Here is a 14,813-nt window from a genome sequence, read left to right on the forward strand (position 1 = left end):
TATTAGGTACGATCACATGTTTTATTTTTCATTTTAAATTCTCACCACTCTCGACCGAAAATTAACGTTGAACAGTGTCGTGAAAATCTGCAGAAAGAAAATTTTCGGGAAATTTCAAAGATTTCGTCAGCCAGTAGTGGGGGACTACGAAGCAAAAACCGAGAATAGGAAAAACTGTATAACTATATTCTGTCTTATTCTCTCACAAGCTTAATCCTATATGTTTGTCTCTTTTTATCTTCTTACTTAGTATCGTGGCTGTTTAGTTGCTGCCCTACATCACCGTGCTACATTTTTTTCTGTCTTATTCTCTCGCAGGCCCATTGTATGTTTGTCTCGTTTTCTCTTCTTACTTACTTAGTATCTTGACCGTTTCATCGCAGCGTTATGCTACATTTGCCGCGCCACGTTTCATAGTCGCGCAACGTTTCAATTTTTCAAATCACACTTATTCTAAAGAAGTTTTCACTTCAAAAAAAAAAAAAAAAAGAAAAATTACAATCATATTTAAAAATGTAAATTTTAAATTTCCATAAAAAAAGATTTTTATTCTTCCATGAAAATCGAAAGGAACACACTTTATTTGCAGTTTTAAACCAACGAAATAAAGATGTAAAAGTGAAGAAGAAAAAGAAGAAGAAGAAGAAGAAGAAGAAGAGGGTGGTCAGAAGTAAAAGAACGAGAGAAAGAAAGAAAAGTAAAAGACGTGAGACTGTAGAGGTGGGTTGGTACAAGGAGGTTTAGGTTGGGTGGTGGTGGTGGTGGTGGTGGTGGATATGGTAAAGTGGGTGGAGAGAGAAGCAAAAGAAGAAAAAAAGTGATGCCGTAAAGCACTCAGCAGGAAGCGTGATCCGCTTACGAAAGACGGTTTCTATCCACGTGCGTTATACTGCGTTACCGAGTTACCACTTTATGCGAACGTTGAAACCAGTGAAAACGAGAGATGAGGGTTAGGAGAGAGAAAGAAAAAGAAGAGAGAGAGAGAGAGAGAGAGAGTGGGAGTAGTAGTAGTAGTAGTAGTAGTAAGGTTTGGTTGGACTGAGTGGGATGAGTATGGGGTGTTGGGTGGGTTGAGTATAGAATAGGTGGAGAAATATTTCGTAGGAATGTGCGTACGAAGAGAAGAACATGCTCGCTTACTATGTTTCATTTTAACATTCGAGTAAATAAAAATGTTAACACTTCTGTGGGCAGCCTAAGATGAGAAGGACTCTCTCTCTCTCTCTCTCTCTCTCTTTCTCTCTGTCTGTCTTTTTCTCGTGCGATCAAGGATAACGTCGAGATGAAATCTCTCCCGTCGTGCGGAACCGTGTAAACGGAAGAAGAGGTACGCAAACGGGATACCCCAACCCCTACTACTACCACCCCCCTACTCTTTTGCTAAGGATCGGAACAAAATAAAATATCCAAATGGATGATCCTTCCTTCCTTCCTTCCTTCCTTCCATCGTGCGAATAATATTTAATAGGATTTTAGATTTCGACAATTTTTTATCCTGCTTTTCTTGTCTCCTTTTAAATAGATTCACGAATTTTTGTCTATCATTGTCTTGTATTTATTTAGTATTTTATTGAAATTTTGTATTAATTTTTGATCATTTCATTAAATGACATCATCATTTGATTAAATGACATTAATTAAGAGACAAAATATGAAGTTGTTGTATAGATAAAAGTTAGGTTATGTTCAAATGTTTCACGTACTCACCAACAAATGGTGTTGTTTAATTATTTTATACAATATATTTAAAATAAGTGAAATTTTGAGTTTGACAATTTGAGGTTAGAATTTCGTTCGTATTTTTTCGTTTATATCTTATGGCGGTTAAAATGGGTGAATTTCCACGCTACGACGACGAGGATGACGAGGACGAGGACGAGGACGAGAAGAACGGTGACATAAAGTCATCCAGAAGCCATACCGTGAAAGAAGAAAAGAAGATTCCTAGAAGTCTTTTGGTACGAACGAGGCACACGAGTTTTACAACCTCGTTTCTCGTGTGGTCACAGATGGGAAGACGCGATATAAAAAAAAGTGGGTGCACATATTCGTCCCTCGAGAGAAAGAGTGAACATGTAGTTTACATACGCTTCCCTTATTCGCATACACACATACACATATAGATATATATATATACGTAATACTTGAATAAAACCTTTTCTAAATTCTACATATGTATATATGTATGTATGTGTTTGTTAATACGAGTCTTTTCTCTTCCCTTTATTTTACTATCTGTTTATCTCACCAACTTATTTCTTATAGTTTTAAATTTAGCGACTTTAAATAAAAATCTTTTTTTTATTTTTTTTTCTTATAAAAAATATTTACTGCTGCCATAGTGTGTGTATAGGAAAAAATAAAAGGATGACAAATACGTGTATCATTTTGGACCATATTTCAAAATTTTTAATAAAATTATATATAGGTATAGTTTTATTTACATATAATTACATTACTATACTATATTATATTATACAGTAATATATACTATATATATTACTATATACTATATTATTTTTAAATGATATACTATACAGTTATATTATATAGTTATACAACTAATTATATAAACAAAATAATATTAATTTCATATCTCAACCAAATTGTAATATCAACACACCTATTTCTATAAACTCTACAATACCCAAACAAAAATAATAAAATAAAAACTAGATTAAAAAGAAAAATCCAAAAAATATTCTAACCTCCAAACAATCAATGTAAGATTGTTCTGTCACACTCCAATTTGTTTTTCTTTTTTAAACACAAGGGTAGATATAAAATGAGAAGTACGAGGTGAAAGAATGAAGGGTGGGATAGGAAGATTGGGTTGGTAAGGTAGAAGTGGCGGAAGGAGAAGGAGGAGGAGGAGGAGGAGGAGGAGGTGGAGTAGGGTGTAACGAGGTCGGCCATGTTGTTTAATAAGTTAAGTGACGACGACGCAGCTGCCCGTCTTAATGAAACATTAGTTCACATCGCCACCCGAGTTCTCGTGCTACAAACAGCGGCGCCTTTGGAGACGCGACGGTCGTTTGCTCGATGATCATCATCATCATCATCATCATCATCTCTTTCTCACTCACACTTATACTTTTATTTTCCTTCTTTTTCTATCTTACAAACGTTAGTCGAGAATTCCTTCGTTAGTTCATACATATATATATATATGAACACTGGTTGGTAGATAAGAGGAGGCGTTTTAGTTTCAGGACACTCGAACTTTAAACCAACCGCACGCGTTCATTTATTTCCATCTTGGTTTTCTCTACTTCGTTTTTTTCTTTTTTTCACTCACTCACTCACTCACTCACTCACTCATTCTAACTGTCTTATTCTATCCTACTATCTCATTTAAAATTCGTTTATTTTTAAAAATAGCAGCGAGAGACTGAGAGTAGTGTCAGAGTTATATAAAGACGAGTCGAGGAATATTACTAAAGACGGTCAATTTGGTTGGTGGTTCTAGGTCGGGCACCGATGATGTTGCCTTCTTCTTCTTCTTCTTCTTCTTCTTCTTCTTCAATCTGACCCAACCAACAACCCGTGATGCATCTGACGACTCGCAATAGCTTAGCCAAGCAACGTTCAAGAGGAGAGGAGGGTCCTCAGAGGTCAACAGAAGCATTTAACCGTTCCCGTTTTTTTAACTTGCCACTTCGTTAGAACTAACTAAACTCATTCGTTCTATTTTCTTATTTCTTCTTCTTCTTATTCTTCTTCTTTTCAACGTTTTGCTAACACTTCCTTGTTTCTTCATAAAGAAACAAACTTCAACACCTATACCCCTCCCCACCCCCTCCCATTTTTTTTTTTAAATAAAACTAAACGTATTTTAATTTATCTTTTATTTTGTTTGTCTCTTTTGAATAGGAAAAGAAAAAAAAAACGAGACACGTCTGTACACACCACCATAGAAAGTTGTTATTCTATGGAAATAAACCGAGGTTATTATACAAAACATACACACACACATACATATACACACATTTACAGATTACCACCGAGCATATTTTTCCAAGAGAAGCCCAGGTTTCCCTTTTGTCGTTTAACCATTGCCAGTCGATCTCGTCATTTTCCAGACAGACCCTTTTTTCTACAACAAGCTTTTCCTCCAACCCCCCAGCCATCCACCCACCCACCCTTTCTACCTTTACCCTTACCACCGACCGGAGTGGCCATTATTGCGAAGCTTTATATTAAACTCTACCATGCAAGGAGGTGGTATGTTACACGTAATATACACTAACACACATTTACATTTGCATTATGTTTATATACGTGTTATATAACTGAGAGAAAAGAATGAATTGAAATGAGTAAGAAGAAATAACTGACAAGAGAAAGAAAGAGATACAAACAGAGAAAGAGTGTGTGTGTGTGTGAATGTGTGTGTGTGTGAGAGAGAGAGAAAGTGCGTTACTATTCATGACGTAATTAAAAGCCGGTATTCAACGTGTGTCGTGTCACTGAGTGGTTACACACGTCGGGGTACAACACGGACCTCACCTTCACGACACAATCCTCTTCTACGGATTGCTGGAAGTCTCGTCTGAAACGCGTACCAGAGATGGCCGCGACAGTCTGCTCAAAGTCAACTACGTACAATGGTTCTTCCTAGGCCCATTGTGTTCACCTGTCCACCTCTATGCATTTATTTTCCTTTTTTTTTTTTTCTTTTTTTTTAATTCTTTTTTTTCTTTCTGCGTCTGTATATGTGTGTTTCATTCTTTTCTTTCTTCTCGAGACACCATGAGACGGACGACACACAGACGTATCTCGAATCGATTGATTTTTTTTTTTTTTTATATAAATATTATATAACAGTATGTTTCTAACGTGACTTATTCTCGAATCAAAGCTCATTTGTTGTTTGTTTTTATTTTTTCTTTTACTTTTTATTTTTGTATGTGTAGTTGTTGGTGTTGTTGTTTGATAAGGTAATGTCAATCATATGGGAACGACGTTGACACGTTTCTTGAAATATTTTATTCATTGTATATTTAAATATTATTTGTAACATGTAAAATCACGTGTAAGATTAACCCTTAGAATGCTATGGACGCATATATGCGTTTGGTAAAAATAACTCTGGTAATTTTTAAATACAAATATTAGTTATTAAATTAATATTATAATATAAATATTATAATAATAATAATAATAAATATAATTTATTTATAATAATTATATATTTATTAATTATATAAATTTTTATATTAAATATTAATTAAATTAATTATATAAATAATTATATATTAATAATAATTATATATTTATTAATTTTAATAATAAATTATTCTGTTCCTGGAAAATATTTTAGTTCAAAGTATTCAACCCTCAAAGGGTTAAATAATTAAACGTTGAACAATTTTTCTTTGATATTTCATTTGTTATTAATTAATGAATGATTTAAATGCATGAAACCTTTCTTTTGTTTATTATTATTATTATTTTTTTTTTCAAGTTCAAGATGGTACTTTTGTCAAATTGCTTTTGGCGATTCAGGGGGTAGAAAAGGGTGAAAGGGAAAAAATGCAAAACAACAAAAGATTAAAAACAATTTAATAAATAAACCTGAAACAATTTTCCATTTGTTGTTAATTATATATTATTTAAATATACGAGACTTTATTTTTTAGTTTATTTTTTTCTTTTTTTGGGTTTCAGTGGTTCGGGGAGAAGGGAAAAGGGAGAAAGGGGGAGAAAAAAGGGAAAAAGAAAGTGATCGGTAGATATCTCCTTTCAAATCAACATAACAAATTCAATCCCACGACACGAGCCGATGGTCCAGGGTGGTGATGGTTGTAGTTGTGGTGATGGTGGTGGTTGTAGAAGTCGAAGGGCTACCATAGGGCGTCACCGAAGGGGCCAAAATGTATGAGTGCCATTGGCATATGCATGAAAGAAGGGTAGACCCTGTCACAGAGATGGTTGGACGCTATCGATTGCTTTTCGACTATCTTTATATGTATTTGAATATATTTTTCTGTATATATATATATATGTGTGAGTAGGAGTGTGAGTGAGTATGTGTATGGTAGGTGTAAGTATGTAAGTACATATATTACGTTATAGCGAAACGTTATTGTTTTCGTGCGAAAGGAAAAAAAATGTCTGTCCCTTTTGGAATGTAGATCTGAAGTGTTACATATATTTTCTTACTTCAAGGTTCAAGGATTTTATTTTGTCAAGTTGGTCATATATTATTGTTAGATTATAATTGTCAATTTAATTGAAAATTTTCGTTCATATTTTTCCATGTTTATTTATTCGTATATCAGAATTTATTTGTCTCAAGGGTTTAATTATGACAATTAAATTTAGGTTAAGTTTAAAAAACAAAAAGGTTCGATAAAATTAATTTTATACAAAATTTGTTATATAATATTATTAAAAATAAATAATAAAATTTAATTGGTTTGATCTAAGATCAAATGAAATTAAATTACACGAGATTATTTGTCCAACTTGGTCATTTATGACAAATTAATTTAGGTTGAGTTTAAAATACAAACAATTTGGGATGGAAATTAATTTTATACAATTTGTTATATAATATTATTAAAAATAAATAATAAAATTTAATTGGTTTTATCTAAGATCAAATGAAATTAAATTACACGAGATTATTTGTCCAAGTTGGTCATTTATGACAATTTAATTTAGGTTGTGTTTAAAATACAAACAATTTGGGATAGAAATTAATTTTATACAATTTGTTATATTATTAAAAACAAATAATAAAATTTAATTTGTTACATATTTACAATTTGATCAAATTTAATTGAAATTAATTTTATTTATTTCTATATATGAAAATATTTGTCCACGTGGGTTATTTATGACAAATTAATTTAGGTTGAGTTTAAAATACAAACAATTTGGGATAGAAATTAATTTTATACAATTTGTTATACTATTAAAAACAAATAATAAAATTTAATTTGTTACATATTTACAATTTGATCAAATTTAATTGAAATTAATTTTATTTATTCATATATATGAAAATATTTGTCCACGTGGGTTAATTTTGACAATTTAATTTAGATTGAGTTGATAATAATATTAAATACTAAAATTAATAAATAATAAAATGAAATTTATTATCGATTGAATAACAACACAATTATACTGGTATATTAGTTTTAAAATTGTATCATTAAAACGTTGCTGCTAATGACGACTATAGCCGTCCGATCTTTGTGTTTTTGAGCCAGATTGTCAAATGAAAAGTGTGTAGCAACGTGTTAATACAAAATTTCTTTATATCTGTTATATTGAAATAAGATAGGAAAAGTTATTAGAAAAAAAAAAAAAAAAAAGAACAAGATGAAAAATACATTTGAATTATCTTCTTTCTGTCTTTCTGTCATTTTTTTTTCTGTTTTTTTTTTTTTTTTTGTAATTGAAAGTATTTCCATTATTTTTCAGTTACTTTCTTCGCGAACCAACTTTTGTTAGTTGCACCCTTCTCTCTCTCTCTCTCTCTATTATTTCCCTTTTTATTTTTATAACTTCTTCTTTGTTTTTTTTTTTTCCATAAGATTGCAATGAAGCATTTCGCCAATCTTGTTAGGGTAATTAGTAAAAAAGCTGATTTATATTTATGAGTCCAAGACGAACGGTACGGATTAATACTTTCTCCAATGAATTCGTTATAAAGAAAAGGAAGGAAGGAAGGAAGGAAAGAAAAGGCAAAAGAAAATTAAAAAAAAAAAAAAAAAAAAGAAATCTATTCATCAAGAAAATAGAATATTTTTTCTGTGAACAAAAACTTTTTCGAGAAATTAAACAAAAAAAAAAAAAAACAAAAAAGAAAACAAAATAACAAATCTGTTATACAAATTCAAGTAAAATATTGCAAATAAAATCTGTCTATTATATTCCATATAAATTGGAAAAATTTCCAATTGAGAAAAAAAAAGAAAAAAAGAAAATTGCAAATGATTTGTATATTTTAACATAAAAATTTGTTTTGATATATATTCACGAATTTTATTAAATTCGTGAAATATCAAAATGTTACTTCTAAATAATCAGACATTTTCTAACGGAAAGTATATAAATACAATTTTATTAAACACTAAAAATAACATTGCCCTTTTTACGAAATTATTTAATTTAAAATGATTTATTACAAATTATGTAAGATCTAACTTGACGAGTAATCAAAGTATGGACATTGAAATGTGATTTGTCTTTTAACATCAATCTATGTTGTTTCTTGTTTTTTTGTCATAACAACAATAATACTCGTATATCTAATTTACGAATTAAAATTTCAATTTAAAAGTAACCTTAATTACTCGATCACATCATTCACATAATAACAATATATTTATTTAATCATTTTAATTTTTTCATTTTACGAATTAACAAATTTCAAGTTTCAAACAAACAAACAACAACAACAAACAAACAAAACCTATATATTACAAATCCACGTGTATGCATACATGTACATATGTGTATGTGTGTTATTATCAATCAGTTATAAAGAGACATGTACTAATATAAAAATAAAAATAAAAATACAAATAAAATTAAGATATTAATTAAAGCTTCTTAAAGAAATATACTTTTTATTTCACCAATCAAAGGATTTCACTTTATTTAAAATACAAATAAAAAACAAAACCTATACCATCACGAATCCACACATATGCATATATATATATGAGTATGTTATTACTGATCAGTTATATGATTAAAGGAACATACTAAAATAAAAAAAAATAAAAAAAAAATAAAAAATAAAAATGCAGGTATATTAATTACACCCTTTTAAAATGATGGATAGATAGATAGATAATATGTATGTATGTATGTATATACATATGTATGTGTGTGTGTGTGTAAATATTATAATTATATAAGAAGTCACGTTTTCTTCTTCATCGTATGTTTACTCGATATACGAAAAAGGTATGGTGCCCATAGCATTCGCTGACGATACGATACGATACGCGTTGGACACAGTTCGTTAGCGACTCGGGGGAGTTAATTAGCGAAAAAGTTAATTTCTTGCTTGCTCATAAACGGACGCCAGTTATGAAATACGAGCTTGATAAAAGCGGGTGGAACCGGAGGAAACCGGAGTTTTCAGAAGAAGATTTTAGAAAGGGTGAACAAGTAGTGAGGAAAAAGGGGGAAACACCACCATCACCACCACCACCACGACCACAACCACCACGACGACGACAACAACGACGAGAACGAAGACGATGACGACGAAGAGAAAAAGATGCTTTGAGGAGTAAAGGGAGGACAAGGGAAGGGAATGGGGTAGGGGTAGGGGTAGGGGTAGGGGTAGGGGAAGGGGGGAAAGTCGTGTAAGGAGTAAATAGATTAACATTGTTTTAGTCAGACAGCTCTATTAGCGGTACGTCTTATCTTTCTTCAAGATCAATGACAATTACATACTATGGGGGATTAATCGTACGTTTATTTTTTCGTCATATTTACTTTTAACAAATATATTTTTTTTTTTTAATATAAAAAGAATCATTTTGTAAAATGAAATATGTTTGTTACACTGATTTTACCCTATTTTAAGATTTTATATTAGGTTACGTTGTGCTACGTGATTTGTTCTTTTTAATTTAATATATTTTAACGTAATTATAATAAATTTAGTTGAAAGAGTTATAAACATAAATTTTGTCTTTAAATATACACAAAATTATTTGGTATTAATTAATATAATTTCCAAAATTTAACATCGACAAATATTTAAATTTAATTATACCAAAAAGTAATATTTTTATTTAACTGTTATAAAAATGTCCAATTAATAAAACAAGGGATAATATTAATTAATAACATCTTAAAAACTCGTATTCCAACAACATTCTAAATTCAATTACATTTCATACGTGTCCTGTCACGTGTTACTGTAGCTCATGTGAATCAAATTATGACCATTGTCTTATTAAAGTTAGGTTATGTTCCAATTTTTGGCGCCATTTAACAAAATCTATGACCAACAGATGGCGTTGGTCTTACCTGCATCTTTTTATGTAATAAAAATCTAAAAATCTAACTGAATGCAACGTTGTATCAAAATTTCAAAATAATCTATTAAGTAATTTTGAAAATTATCGATTAGACTCAAACTAAATCTACATTTTTATATACACAAATATGAAATACACATTTATACAGATACAAAAAAAAAAGAAAAATATAAAATTAAACATTTGTGTCTTTACCTTCGCAGACACTTTTTCGTTTCTCTTCCTCACCCCTCCATAAAATTCTCAACTACCTTCTCTAAAATAAGTAAAAGAAGTAGACCATGAAAAAGAAGAAAAAGACTATGGTTATGGGAGAGAGAAAAAAGAATGGGGGGGGGTGGAGGGAAGGGGAAAGGCGGAAGGATAAAAGGAGCGCGTCCTGTACGAACGGATTCAAGTTAAGAGAGAATAAAGTTCGCTAGAAAGAAAAATATTTTTCTTTCGTTTCGCTTATGGCAGTGTTATATTCACCCCCGTGTGCCGTTGCTGCTGAACTTTACGAATAATTACTGGTCTGGTTATGAGCTTGATTCATCACCCAAATTCGTCTACCTAAGATGCTTTATCTGTGCGTCGCAGTCTCTTGAAAATTAATATGCTAATACCTGCGTGCTGGCATCTTTCCCCCTTCTCATCATCTTCTTTACCCCTGTTCTTGGGTCCACCAATTTTCGTTAAAAAGAGAGAGAAAAAAAAAGGAAAGTCAAAAGGAAATTTATACTTGGCACCAACACAAAACCATTTATCTGATAAAAAAAATAATATCATAATTATAATTCTTTCTAAACGAATTTTTTCTTTGATTTATTATTTTATTATATTTGATAATATAATTTTTTTGGGGGTTTTTTTTTTTTTTTTTGCAAAATTACCAATGCAAAGGAAGTACAAATTTTTCGTAATTTTTATACAATTTCGACTTCTAAATTGATTTTAATTTCATTATATTTGATAATACATTGGATAATATACTTGACACTTACTTGTATCCTTTTCTTGATTTTTTTTATTAATTAATTAAGTATTATATTATTTATTAATTAAGTATTTTCTAAATAAAAACCTAGCTGTTTATATGAGTGACTCATGTGAGCCAAAATATGAATCGTACAGAAAAATGTTAGGTTATGTTCCAATATTTCACTCGCATTCACCGAAATCTATTGCCAATAGATGGCGTTGAACTTATTTGTATCCTTCTTCTTTTCTTTCTTAAAGTAATTAACTATTTTATAAATAAATTAATATACATACAATAAAAACCTAGCTTTATGTTATATTTAAGTTAACAATCGTATTTCATTTTTTTGTCCTTTTTTTTTGTTTCATAATTTTCTATTGGAAACGATGTACTACTACTAACTCTAAAAACTCCCACGATTAATATGCCCGTTGATTGGCCGTTGAACTATAGTAAAAAATTGATCCGTCGGTGGCCACTACTACCACCACCATAACCACCATCACCACCACCACCATCATCGGCCAAGCCGACGTGTAATTTAGTAATGAAGACCATGCGCCGTTCGAAGCTACGCCAGTAAATCACGAGACATGGATTGGGGCTCGTCTCGTCCAGATGTGACCCAGTGCTTTCCGCTAATTTGCTGTTCTCACACATACACATACATACACACACATAAATACATATATATACATGTATATATACTTTCTCACTCTCTTTGTCCATTCATCGTTTTATTCTTTTCCTCTATCTTTCTCTCTCATTCTTTAACCCAATAGGGACAGAGGGGGTTGGGATTGGGGAGGGGGTATGGGCGAGAAAGAGAGGAAAATGAAGTCTATTTTTACGAACTTGGGTACGATCACCCCTCGATATATTTCTCGTATTTCGTTATTATACTTATACAGATACTACTACATAATTATTGTACCATGTACATTTGTATATATATACATGAGTGTGTGTTTTGTATATTAATATTAGTTAATATAAATATATCGGTTTATGTGTTGGATAGTTTTATTTAATTTGTAATGAATTTATATTTTATTTGAGAGTGTTATTATTAGGATTTTTGTAATTGGTGTATTAAACTGATTATAATTATTATATTACATTATATTAAAGCAAATAAAATTATTATTGGGATCTGTAGCACTTGAATACGCTATCTGGTGGCTAAATTCAAAATTAGAGTGGATAGGTCGAATTTTTGCTACGTTAAGTCCTTGCCAGAGAGATCCCAATATTATATTAAATTATTATTATTATATTAAATTATATTAAATTATTATTATATTATTTTATATTAAATTATTATTATATTATTATATTAAATTATTATTATATTATATTATATTAAATTATTATTATTATTATTATATTATATTATATTAAATAATTATTATTATTACATTATATTATGTACTTCCTATTTTAGTTATTACTATAGTATATTATATTATGTATTATATATATATCAATAATAAATTATAAAACTTATATTAAAATAAATTAAATTTAATAATTAATTTTATATATAAACCCATAAAACTAACTTACTATATATATATATATATATGAATATACTTATATATGTTGCGTACCATTAGGATTTGAAAAGTACAATGGAATTATGGTCTAACGTATCGGAACGATTCCATAGGGGCCTTACAGATATTTATATATATATATGTGTGTATATATATATATGTATTTCTTTTTCTTTCATTTTCTTTTATTTTGTTTCTGTGTCTGTCTAAGTTTTGTGTGTGTGAATGTATATACACGGGAAGCTAGCATATCGTGGTATGTCGGATATGCCCGCTATGCTGGGGCCATGTTCTCGTTTTGATCCGTGAGCCAGATAAGATCACCCTTTGTTACCAAGGCTCGTGCCTTCGGGACCCAACAGCCACCACTGGGACTTTTACCTACGATCTCAACCTCCTCCACTATAACTTTTTTCTTTTTTTTTTCTTTTTATTTTCTTCTTTCTTCTTCTCGAGTTTCTTTTCCTCGACGTCGTGTGCTGAAGTTTTGTACAAAGTTTGCGATTGATATTAGCAACGAATCAAATTTCGTTTTTTTTTTTTTTTTATCTTTCGTATATGTTTTCTTTTTTTTTGTTTTGTTTCATTTATTTAGTTATTATTATTATTATTATTGTTCAATAAAATTGAGGATTTAAGTAAGGTTTAGTACAATTTGTTTGATTTTAATTTGATCGATATTTAAATTTATATGAAATTGAAGAAATGTGTTGTTGAGTTGATATTTGCAAATAATTTAACAGATTTTATTTTATTTCTTTTATTTTAAATTTAATTTGTTAAAAAAAAAAAAAGAAAAAAAGAAAAGATAAAGAGTTTTTTAGTTCAAAGTTATAAAATCAAAATTTGTCTTTTAATATACTAAATTACTTTGTATTAATTTATAAAAATTTTAAATTTAACATCAACACCAATTTTAAATTTAGTTATTTTATATTTTATTATTATTATTTTGTTTTAAATTTAATTTGTTAAATTCACAAAACCACGATCTAGGCATCACCTAATGTTTTTTAATATTTACCATAATTTTCTATTAAAATATAATTAATAATAATTCATACATGTTCCTATAATTAATTGTATCTCAACTATAACTCAACTATTCTAATAAATTAAATTAAATAATAATTAAACAATAAATTAAATTCTAATAAATGCAAATACTTCAATTCGATTTTATCGTAACATTTATAAAAACCATTTAAAATAAATATTATATATATATATATATATATATATATATATGTTAAATCATTTTCCAATTATAATAAATAAAAAACAAAAATAAAATCTAAACGATCCATTAATAAATTTGAAATGCGAACTTCAAAAAAAAAAAAAAATAAAAATGATTCTATAAAATAAATGAACAATAAAAATGATAGTTGAATCTTCTTCTCGAAGCATTTGAAGGTGTAGTTGTGAGAAAGGATCATTGAGTGCACCTGGAACGACAACGATTACCTCGCGCGCATCGAATACTAATGCATAAAGATGGACTGTCGTAAAAGCGGACTCTCGCACGCTCTTGCAACGTATGGTGTCGACCGCCTGCCATGCGTACCCACCATACACCGTCTCTAATTGATTCGTATGGGGCAATCGAAGAGCACGGAACGTAAGATACGCTACTCTCTTATAGTTCTAGTTGTTTCTTCCTTTAACGGTAAAAAGGTTCAAATCAACTTGCCTTTTCGTTCCCTTTTCTTATCCCTTTATTTCAATCCTTTTCTCCTTTTTATATTTGTTTTATTTTTTTTTTATTTTCAATTATACTTCTAATAAACCCCCATTAAAACTTCTACAAAATTTGATTCTTTCATCTAAATTGTATTCTGACAATTTTCTAATACTTTTCAAGTGAAAACTTCTTTAGAATGGAAGTGATTTGAAAAGTAAATAAACGAGTCGGTTAGGAAACGAAACTATGAAACGGAGCTATGAAACGGCTTCTATACTTAGGATACTACGGACTTATCGAAAAGACCCTACGGACTTATCGGAAAAACCCTACGGACTTAATATAATATAAATTAATATAAATCTATTTCTATATATATATTTAATTATATTTATATTAATTACATTACATACATTATATTAATTTTGTACAATATTCCTTCCAATTATAAAAAAATAATACATAAAAAATAGAAAGAAAAATTAATTGACAATAAAAACAAAACACAATTTGATATAAAATCTAACATAATTTTTTTTATTATAGAATAATTAAGAAATCTATGATTATCATAATAAAAAAAAATAAAA

Source organism: Polistes dominula, unplaced genomic scaffold (assembly GCF_049000335.1).
Source record: "Polistes dominula isolate Pdom_NZ unplaced genomic scaffold, Pdom_raw_medaka contig_21, whole genome shotgun sequence".
Lineage (NCBI taxonomy): Eukaryota > Metazoa > Arthropoda > Insecta > Hymenoptera > Vespidae > Polistes > Polistes dominula.